Consider the following 10,869-nt stretch of genomic DNA (forward strand, 5'->3'; position numbering starts at 1 on the left):
TTTTATTCTACCTATCATTTTTCTTGTCTAAACAGTACAGGCCTCAACAAGAGGGACTGGGACACAATACATCATGTAAGAAAAATTAGGGATTGGATATAAAATGACAAAAGTTGTAAGGGCTGAGCATTGTAGCTCAGTGGTAGAATAATGGTGTACATATGTGATACCCTGGATTCATTCCCCTGTGCTACAAAGGGGAAAAAGCAGTTTGGTGGATCTCTAAGAGGAAGTTTCTGATCATTCAGAAGGGAATTAGAGATCTAGAAGGAAGGAAAAGGCCCTTCCTTTTTTCTACTTAATCTCAAGCCTCCTAAATCAAAACTCCCTGGTAATATGCAAATTTGTAGATTCAAATTGTAATCATTTTCACAGAAGAGTCAGGTGCGTACTACTCATCTTTTAGAAGTTGTTTTTTCCTATTCATAACTCCTGTGATTTAGCTTTTCCTGTCTTTGTTCCTATTTCCCAAATCAGCCTCTTTAAGCTGTTATAGATTCTCTGACAGGGATGTTATTTATTGGCTACATGGATTTTCTGTCTCTTGCTCCTCAGGATGTGTAGGTGTGTTTTATTTTTCCCCATTTTCTTTCTTTTTTGCTTGCTTGTTTCATTTCTTGCTATTTTCTCTGTGAAGAAAATAATGTTTTTCTCTGTTACTTCCTTAAACCTTCCAAAATAAAAGTTTTTAAACATATTTTTCTTCAACATTTTACCTTTCATGTACCTGTAATCTGTGCTAATATACTTACACTACTTCCATCAGAAATTCACATACAGGAAATAAGTTATTTATTTTTAAGTCATAAAAGTAATCAACTTATTTCAGAATTTTATTGGCTATACCTAATTTACCAAAGTTAGAGAGAACAAATATATGCCTATTTCTTGGTATTTCCATATTTAGGTGTAATGCTTTGTTTTATATTGAGGAATATTAATAAGTTAAGGTTACTGAGAGCTCATGCAATAGGAGAATAATAATCACAAAGAGAACTATTATCTAAGTAAAATTAGAGGGTATTCAGACAGAAAGGGCATGTTTTTGACCCTGTCCCAAAGCCCTCCTTCTCTACTAGGTTTCTTTCATTATCTCTTCAAAGCACAATAGTTTTGAATGGCTAGAATTTCCATAATTGTTCTTCTCTGGTTCCTTTTGTTCATACTATTTTCAAACTAATTGCTTTATAACAATGGTTTCCAAACATGGAAATCCTGATTTACTTGATCTGCTAGTCAAAAATGACTAGCTCATGGATAGCTGATTCATTAGCATTGGGTGTTGTCCTAAACCAGGGCCCTCCATCCCTCTGTCCTAAATCTTTCATCTTCACTGTTGCATCTTTGATACTTACCCCAATTCACTGCATGAAACAAAAAACTATTTTCTAAATAAATAAATAAATAAAGTTTAAAAATGTGCTTGAAACTTCAATGCAATGCTGTAGGAATTGGAGTTTGAGAATAAATGCTTTACAAAACTTTTCATTTTTTTCTTAATTTTTCTCATATGTATCACCCCTGAGAAAAACTGGGATATTTGATTCCATGTTTATGAAACACTTTTTTAAAAAAAATATTCTGAAGACTCTTGTCAAGCCAAGGGGCATTCTAAGTAGGCCAGGACCAGAATGACTGGAAAAGTATTAGCTGAAGAGTGCTGGGAAGTGGGCAAAGTAGTGTTATCTGTAGCAGCTACCATGTGCTAAGTCAGCTGTTCCTTGGAATGCTGGTCATACCGTGGAAGAAAGAATGCTCGTGTTGTCACTGCTTAGTTCAACCCATAAAACACTCTCCTAGCGCTGCTGTTGAGCTGTACCACTAGATGGCTGCCATTAAAGCTGCTGGATGGCACTGTTGGCTGGTATGTGTCTCTCATAGGTTTTGTGTGTGATGCTGTTGAACTGTATACATCTCCTGTGGGATTTTGGCCAGAAGGGGCTGTTGTCTGTATACACTTTTCATAGAATTCTGGCAAGGAGGGGCTGTGGACCCACCATGGGATTGTACCAGGAAGTGATTTTTGGATCAATATACACTTCTAGTGGACTCTCCACTAATAAGTTGCAATTAACCTTGGGGCTTCCCTATTGGTGCCTGTTAGCCTGAACAAACTTTATTATTGCAAAACCAGCCTCTGTGTATTTTCTTCCATATTATGAAAATCCATCACACTGCTCCAGCACACCTGTTCTTTGGATGAGATACAGAAATCTATGGTCATTGATATGTTAAATTTGAGTCATTTACAATCTTTCCAAGTTTTTGCTGAATGCATTGGTACTTTCAGTTGTGGAAGATGCAGAAAAAAAATACTCAAGATAAGATTATGTTGGAGAAATTTTACTTAGACCCTTTTGTCATAAGAATGCTGTGGTGATGAGGGTGGGTATCATTTCAAAGAGGTTTTAAAAAAACTAGAGTCTTACAGAGATGTGAGTTAGAGTATCATTGTGCAAGTTTCTATTTTTTAGGTCTGACTGGAAGACTGGCATAGTGACTTCTATATAGTCAATCATACTGTGTGTGTGTTCTGGGTGGTGATTTTAAAAGCTAGTGTCTGCTTCAGGATCTCTAAGGATTATGGGTACTATCTTATTCTGTTTTATATGTTATAACAAAATACTGAGGGCTGGGTAATATATGGAGAAATGAGGTTTATGTAGCTCAAAATTTTAGAGGGTTAAAGTTCAAGATTGTGTGGCTCCATTTGTCTAATGGTAAGAACCATCTGGCTAATCACAACATTGGAGACAACATCATGTAGTAGGAGCTCATGTGAAAGTGGAGAGAAGTGTGTGTGGAAGAGATTACATGGCAAAAGAACAGGACAGGGCCAGCCGAGTTCTTTAATAATACCTTACTCTTGTGGGAAATAATCTACTCTTATACAAGAAAATCCACTCTGAGAGAACATCATTAATCCCTTCTCTTGGCAGCCTCGATTCAGTCACCTACCTTGGTTGCATCTATGTTCTGACACCTTAGCACTGGGACACAATAAAAAACCGTTATGGTATAGTATAAATTGCACAAAGGATATATTAGATATAGGTCTTTGTAGTACCTGGAGTGTAGAAAAATAGAAATCTTGAAGTGTAAGGATACATCCATTTGTTCCAGTCATGTACAAGGAGAATTATCCTAAACTGTCAGCAGAATGAGTTCAGTTAGCTTCCCTCAGTTTTATTCCATGATTGGCATGGGTCTATCAGGCTATCTAAGTTTAATAGTTCTATCCATTAGAAAATTCCTAGATAATTTCATTTGCCTTGATTCAGCACATACTAAAGTAATTCCTTTTCCATAAACTATAAGAAACAAAATGTTCTGACAAGATAAAAAGGATGATTTGATCCACTTGGCTGGTATCACCACCTTGATTGAGAAATAGTTTTCACTAAAGTTGTTAGCTTCTTATGACATTTGATTATTATGAATCAGTCCCTCGCTCCTTTCTGGCTACCATATGGGCTATAGACTGAAACCTCTGAAACTGTGAGCCAAATTAAATATTTTCTGCTTTGTTTTTTTAGGTATATTGTGACAGGAAGAAAGCTGACTAACATATGACCTATAGGTTTTATGCTGAATATGTAGGAAGCCTCCCTTTCTGAGTTCAGAATGCCACATAGTTTAATAATAATTTTACTAGTATTATAATAGTTATAATACAATAATAATAAATAAATTAAAAGTGTATCTTAAGCATTGTTGCAAACTTAAAACTGATCGATTCTGTACTGTCTTACATGCATTGTTTAGTTAGTCGCTGTGAAAAATGAGTTAAATACCATGGAAATCATATTTTACAGGAAAATCTTAGAGAACAAGTAACTTGTCTAAGGCAATGCAGTTAGAGAGAGGTGGAACTCAGAATCTGTTTATACACATGGAAAAAACTTATCTCAACTTAAATGAAAGTTCAAAACTTAAGACTCAGCATCAATTTATCTGCATTGCTCAAGGCTTTTGCCAAATTTATATCACTTAATTCCCAGGCTGGCTTCCACCATGTTAATAAATGGGTGTTGGGAACTTGCTGCAAGTCTCTGATTTAGTCACTTCCAAGTAAGAGAGAAACTCTTCTGTGATTCTTTTAGAATAGTGGTGAAGCTTCTTCTTAGATATTCTCAGCCAATGTTTGTATGTCCATAGTTAAATAATGTGTTCAGGTCTGAATAAATTACTGTGACTATAGAGGTAAACTCAGTAAAGTTTAATTTTAGAGGTGTAGTTTGCTTTTTTCAACATTTATGAATCCCAGATATATGCTGGGAAGGCAACCAATAGTCATATGTCATACACATAGATAGTAAATCTTGCTGTATCAGTCTTTTTTATATCAATCTTATTTAATAAATATTTAGACTGAAGGTCATTTTATGAGAAATTTTCTTAAAGCAAGACATTGTATGGTACTGGAGAGTATCCTTCTCTCTCTCCAAGTTCATGTTTACCTAGAACCTCAAATTGTGACTTTATTTGAAAGTAGAATTTCCCTGGTTGTGTTTTAATCTTATAGGGAAAAATAAGAAAGCAAAGAACAATACCAGCAACCACCCAAAAACATATCTTCCCATAAATCTGAATGTTTTACAAGAACACATGCAAACTAGGATACACTAAACAGAGAATTGTTAGAGTATTAGAGTATTGATGTATTAGTGAGTAGTGATATGGTGTTAAGAAAGAAATGGATAGATGAATAAACAAATAAAATAACAGGGGGCTTTACATGGATCAATGGTAATATATAATAAATTAAGAAACAAGTATAACTCATTCTTGTTCACTTGGGGTCTAAAAACACAAAGTCTAATTTTTTACAAGTAACAAATTATGGGGTGTTTTTTTGCCACAGTTAAATTTCTTCCCCCAAAATATATATCATTTAGCCCTGAGTTCACTGAAAAATAAAAGAACATATTCTTTTACCTCATTCTTTTGATCAAATAACTGTCTTGGTTTTCTCTTTCTCATTCTTATTTTCCTTTGCATTTGCTGTCCCCTTTCCCTGGTAAATGTTTATATTCCCTGGGCTTGTATTCTTGCTCTAAAAATGTTTCCTGGGAATTTGAGTCGTGTCTATGGCTTCTGAAACTAAATTTGTCTCTAGCTTCCACTTTACCAATGCCTGTTCAGCTGCAATTTCTCATACATGTTTTAAATTCAGTAGGTCTGATATTGAACCTACCTTTCCTTTTTTTCCATTGTGAACTTTTTCTTTCAAAATTATAGTACTCTAATGTCTTAATTAATTTTCTCATTGTTGAGACAGAATGCCCAACACTCAAAGTTAAAAGAGGAAAGGTTTATTTGGCTCACAGTTTGTAGAGGTTTCAGTAGTTGTCTGGATTCAAAACAGAGTGTCATGGCAGAGGGCATTTCAGTGGAGAAACAGTCCATGACAAGCAGTTAAGTGAGAGCACATTAGACCTCTTTCTGTTTCTTATATTGTATCCAGGCTACCAGGGATTAAGGTGGTACAGCACTCACGCCCTTAATCCTGGCCAGAACTGTACCAAACTAATCAGTGAGCTGATTTAGTAATCACACACCCTTGATCCCAGCACCACACACTTCAGATCCAGGCACCTCTGAAAAGCACCATCATGCCCGCCTATGACTGCATGAAGCTTTGGGTGGTGCTGGTGGGGCATCTAGACACAAGCTGTAAAATCTAATATCTCAAGATAATTTTAAAAACAACTCAGATTCTTCTTCATTACTGTGTACATCAACTCTTATTTATTATACTTCAGAAATACCTCTAAACCCAACTCCTCTTTGTGTATCATAGCAACAGAAAGTCACTAAAGGGGCTTTAAGCAAAGCAGTAATGTAGTAATGCTATGCGAACAAATACTCTTCATATAGTGAGAGGAAATCACTAAAAAGCTGGAAGTACCAAGACTGGGTGAGAGTTCATGAAATCCAGGAATAAATTTATGGGGTTATGACTATGGTGGTATCAGAGGAGATGCCAGAAAATGAATCAGTTTCACAGAACATTTGGTGGTAGGATAAACAGACCTTGGTGATGGACTTGCTATGAGTGGTGCTAAGAGTTAGGAGAGCTCTGGAGGGTGGATCTCAACTTTCTTTCATAGCAGTAGGCCAAATTGTAATGCAATATCCCTTCATTTTAATGTAGTTCAGGCTGGCCTTGAGCTCACAGTGTAGTCCAAACTTGCCTCAAACACATGGCAATCCTTCTGCCTCTGTTTCCTGAGTTGTGGGATTATAGGCATGCATCACCTCATCCATCTTATAATGCAGTTTTTTGAAGAAAGAATAAGAAAGGTGAAATGATCGAATGATTCGCGTGGGGAAAAGCTTCTGTAACTACTGCAATGGATATATTATATTGAAGGAATTTTGGCTTAAATGTGGAAGTGTTATAGAAATCAGCTACTTGAATAGATCCTATTCTAAGAACTGTAATGTGGGTATTGATCCAAATTTAAAAGTCCTTAGGATATTATTGATGCCACTGGGGGTTGGAGAAGGCCACCCAGGCAGAAGGAAGTATAGTCCTGAGGAACACCTATATTTAATAGTTGGTAGAGGAGAAGGCATACATAGAGTAAATAGAGAATAAGACAGGGTGGGCATAAAAAATACACTACAGGATAAAGCTGCGGTAAAAGGAAATAGTATAAGCCTGCTAGCATGTCCTAGAATGTCAAATGTTGCTGAAGGGAAGTAGGATGAATGATGATATCACTGAATGGAAAGAATATGTTGTAAACCTCGGAAATTGTGGCAACAAGTCTAGACCACATTCAGAAAAGTGTGGATAAAGGAAGGTGGAAAGAATTGTGCCAGTAGTTGAAAGACTATGTGGGAGCCAAGAAGGATATTTATTTATTTGATTTTGAAGATGGGATGAACCAAGCTATTTAAACTTTTATGGATAGAATAACCTAAGGAGTTTTTTTAACCCTCAGAATTTGATTAGTTGCATTCTTCCATTGGTCGTTTGCTTTCTTCATTGTATGACAATTTTCTAATCATATGTCAAACTCTGCCTGTAGACCTTGATTCCTTATATTTTAATTCTCATTGCTTAACACTAAGAACTGTAGTTTGGGAGGAAACGTATGAGGGAAAACAAGATTTAAAAAAAAAAATCCCAAACAAGAATAAAAAGGTTAAAGATTTAGATTAAAAAAAAAAGAGAAAGGGCCTCTTTCAGAATAGATAGAAAAATTTAGAGGATATTTAGTGTTAGTCATTTTACATTTATTTCTTTCAAGGTATCCCTATAGTTTATTATCCCATATGTTTTTTGTTATGCTTTTATCTCTTTAACCATTTTTTAACTTTATATCAACTTTAAAACATTTATTCCCTTTTATTATTTGATAATATTTTATAATTTTATGGCTGCTCATGATGATTAAAAGTTACTTTGTGACTTGAGCAAGACAAATGTTTCCTAGCTACTGCTGATTGCCACTTTGAATTTAAGTTGCCTATTAATATATAATTTACTTAAAATTTTTATCATTATTATTGTTGTAGCACAGGGCTATAATGGGCTGATATCATCCTTATTTAAAACAATCATTTCCATGTTCACTTGAAAGTGAAGTATTCTTTGTAATTTACCAGATGTGAAATGATTTTTTCCTAGTATACACTTTCTTATTCTTACCAATAAAGTCTTCATTACTGAGTTAATTTCTTTCAATTTTGTGAGAAATTAAAGGCAGGTTTATTGAATTATTTTAAATACCTTAATTCTAATTTCAGTGTGCAAAATTTACAAGTGCTACAAAATAGATTTTTACAACATATATTTTAAATATTTCTTAAACTATGAATTTCTTTAAAATTCTCGCCAATATTGATGATGCCATTATTTTTTTTTTACCATGGGAATACCAAATTTATATAGGAAATACACTTTTTTCTTCCTCATTTGAAGTTGTTTCTTTCCATAATATTTTGGTATATGGTTTTAAGAGATGGCATTGCCTTGTTGGATATAAAGAATGCGTTACTTGGCAAATGACTCTATTTTTAACTGCTTTTCATTCTGGGTTAAAAAAAGCATTTAAAAAGTATCTTTAAAATTGATCTGAAATGCTGATCACAATTATTTTAGTGTGTTGTAAAAACTTATAGCTGCAGTCTGACAAATGTTCCAAGTTCGTATTTTATGCCTCAGTTATATACATAATGTCAATACAATGAAATGCTCAGTAAAATTCTAATAGCTTCAACTAAGTCATTTACCCAACAAATATTTATTATATATCTGCTGTTTGCCTGCCATCTTTACAGGTGAAAAATGTAAGTGTAATTTTAAGTAGTGATTACTGAAGAAAGCAAAAAGAAGATGTAATGAATTTGGGCTATCTAGGTACAAAAATGCTGAATACGATGGGGAAAACTTCTCTAAAAAGGGACTTATCAACCCTTTCCTGACTGACAAAAAGTAGTCAGCTTTTCAGAAAGCTGAGGAAGAACTATGTGGGCACTGGTAGCAGCTAGTTTCAAAGTCCCCTTGCCTGGATTGTATATTAGGTAGGAGAAGTAAGACCAGTGGTGTTGAATAGTCTGTCTTCTCAATTGCAAGATCATTGAAATAAATTATAAATCAGTTAGTTAATGAACAATTATTTGCTTCAAGCTTACTATGTATTGATCATGTCTGTTGGAACATAGAGAAGTTTGAAACTGCTTTTTATGTTTATAAATTATTGGAGTGAAAAATAGTCACATTCTTTTAAAAATAATTATTTTCCAACATTTAAAACCTATAAAAATGTATAGAAAATAATAATATAATTTCTACTGTATTTAAGAGACAACATCATATTCATGTTTTGACATTGTTTCTTCAGATTATTTTTCTTTTTATTAATTGTATTAGTACATTTTAAATATACATGATAATATTCACCATAGGGAATTGTAACTGTACATTATATATATATTAATTCTTTTTTTCTCATTTGCCTTCCTTCTCTTCAACCCCTCTTCCCCTACTTATTTATAAAAGTTTTGTTTCCATTTTTCCTACTATTCTCTTTTTTCTTTTCCCTTCCAGTCTCCTTTCAAAACAGGTCACAAGTATACTTCAACCCTCCTTGCACAACCTTGCTTGTATAATATTCCTTTCCCTGCTGAGTAATAATTACCATCATAAAGTTGGTGTGTACCTTTGCCTTCATATTTTTATAAAACTTTCTTTGTCATAGACAGAGAAAGACCACAGATACAAATAAATGGACCAATGATTTATTCCATTGTGTATTTATCACTCAAAGAAAGAAAGAACACAGAGAGAGAGAGAGAGAGAGAGAGAGAGAGAGAGCATTGATATAGATTGATATAGATCAAAAACTCCCTTTCACTCAAAAGTAAATGGCATTCTGGCTTGAAAATCGCTTGTTTTCAAATGTCTTATTTAAATTTTCTCAGCTAAAATTTACTTTTGTCTGTTTTAAAAATCTTAGGTAATGCAATATTATAGTTTATGGAGATTGTGTCTGGCTGCTTTTGTTCAACATATTTGTAAGATTCATCATTATCATTCCATGTCATTGAAATTTGTTTATTTTCATTGCTGTATTTGTTTATATACATAAAATGTCATTTATCCATTCCTATATTAGTGAACATTCAGACTATTTCCTGCTCTGTAACTATTGTCAAGAATTCCTCTAAAAATGTTCTTGTACATAGCTCTTAGTTACAATGGCATTTTTGATGGCCATCATTGGGTCATAGTATATTGTGACTTGAATTATATTGAAAAATTCTGCACTGTTTTGCAAAGCAATTGTACAAATTTACACTCACCAGAGTAAGTCTTTCTATATTGTTCCACATCCTTACCAACACTTAGTAGTTTTTTCTTTCACTAGCTATTCTGCTGAGTGTACAATATTATCCCTGGAGTTTTACTTTGAATTTCTCTGTGACTAATGGTATTAAAGATGTTTCCATATGCTTATTGACTTTTTTCATGAAGTGCTTGATGGAATGCTTTGCTTATTTTAAAAACTTTTTTATTGATGTGTAAAGTACTTCACATTTCCTATATACAATGTTTTCATAGATTATATGTGTATTGAAACTATTTCTTCCATTCTGAAGCTTGCCTTTCAACTCTTTAAGGTGTCTGTAAAAGTAATTGTCAAATTATCAATCTTTCCTTTATTTAGCATTTTCATGTTCTGTTTAAGAAGTTTTCCTACCTCAGAGCATGAAGATACTCTTCTATATTATGATCTACAAATTTTATCATTATTCCATTTATATATACAAGCCACTTAGAATTGGTTTTTTTAAGTTTGAATGATATAAAGTAGTTGTAAAGTTCTTTCTTTAAATTTCCTGTGTAGATATTCTACTGTCCCAGTATCTCAGATAGAAAACTTCTTTCTTCCACTGCTTGCCAGTACTACCTGTATTGTAAATCAAATATCCCTGTCTGTGTGTGCCAGTTTGTGTGCTATTTATTCTATCTCATTGGTCCATTTCTCTAATATGCCCATACCATATGATTTTATTGTAATTTTATAATAACTTTTATAATGTGGAGGCAGAGCCTTTCTCCTTGTTCTTTGTAAAGATTATCACAAGTCCTCACACATACACACACATATTCATTATATTTTTATTGTGATTGCTCTAAAGTTATAGATATAGCTCAGCATGGTAGTAATCTTAGGACTTTGGCAAGAGAATCATCGCATGTTTGAGTCCAGCCTGGAAGTTTAATGACTTAGCAAGACCTTATGTCAAAATTAAAACAAACGAACAAACAAACAAACAAATAAATAAAGCTTGAGGATTTAGCTCATTGTGAAGACCTTGGGTTCAGTTCAGTAATGCAAAACAAAAAAA

Source organism: Fukomys damarensis, unplaced genomic scaffold (genome assembly GCF_012274545.1).
Source record: "Fukomys damarensis isolate Sample0158 unplaced genomic scaffold, DMR_v1.0_HiC HiC_scaffold_5, whole genome shotgun sequence".
In the NCBI taxonomy this organism is placed as follows: domain Eukaryota; kingdom Metazoa; phylum Chordata; class Mammalia; order Rodentia; family Bathyergidae; genus Fukomys; species Fukomys damarensis.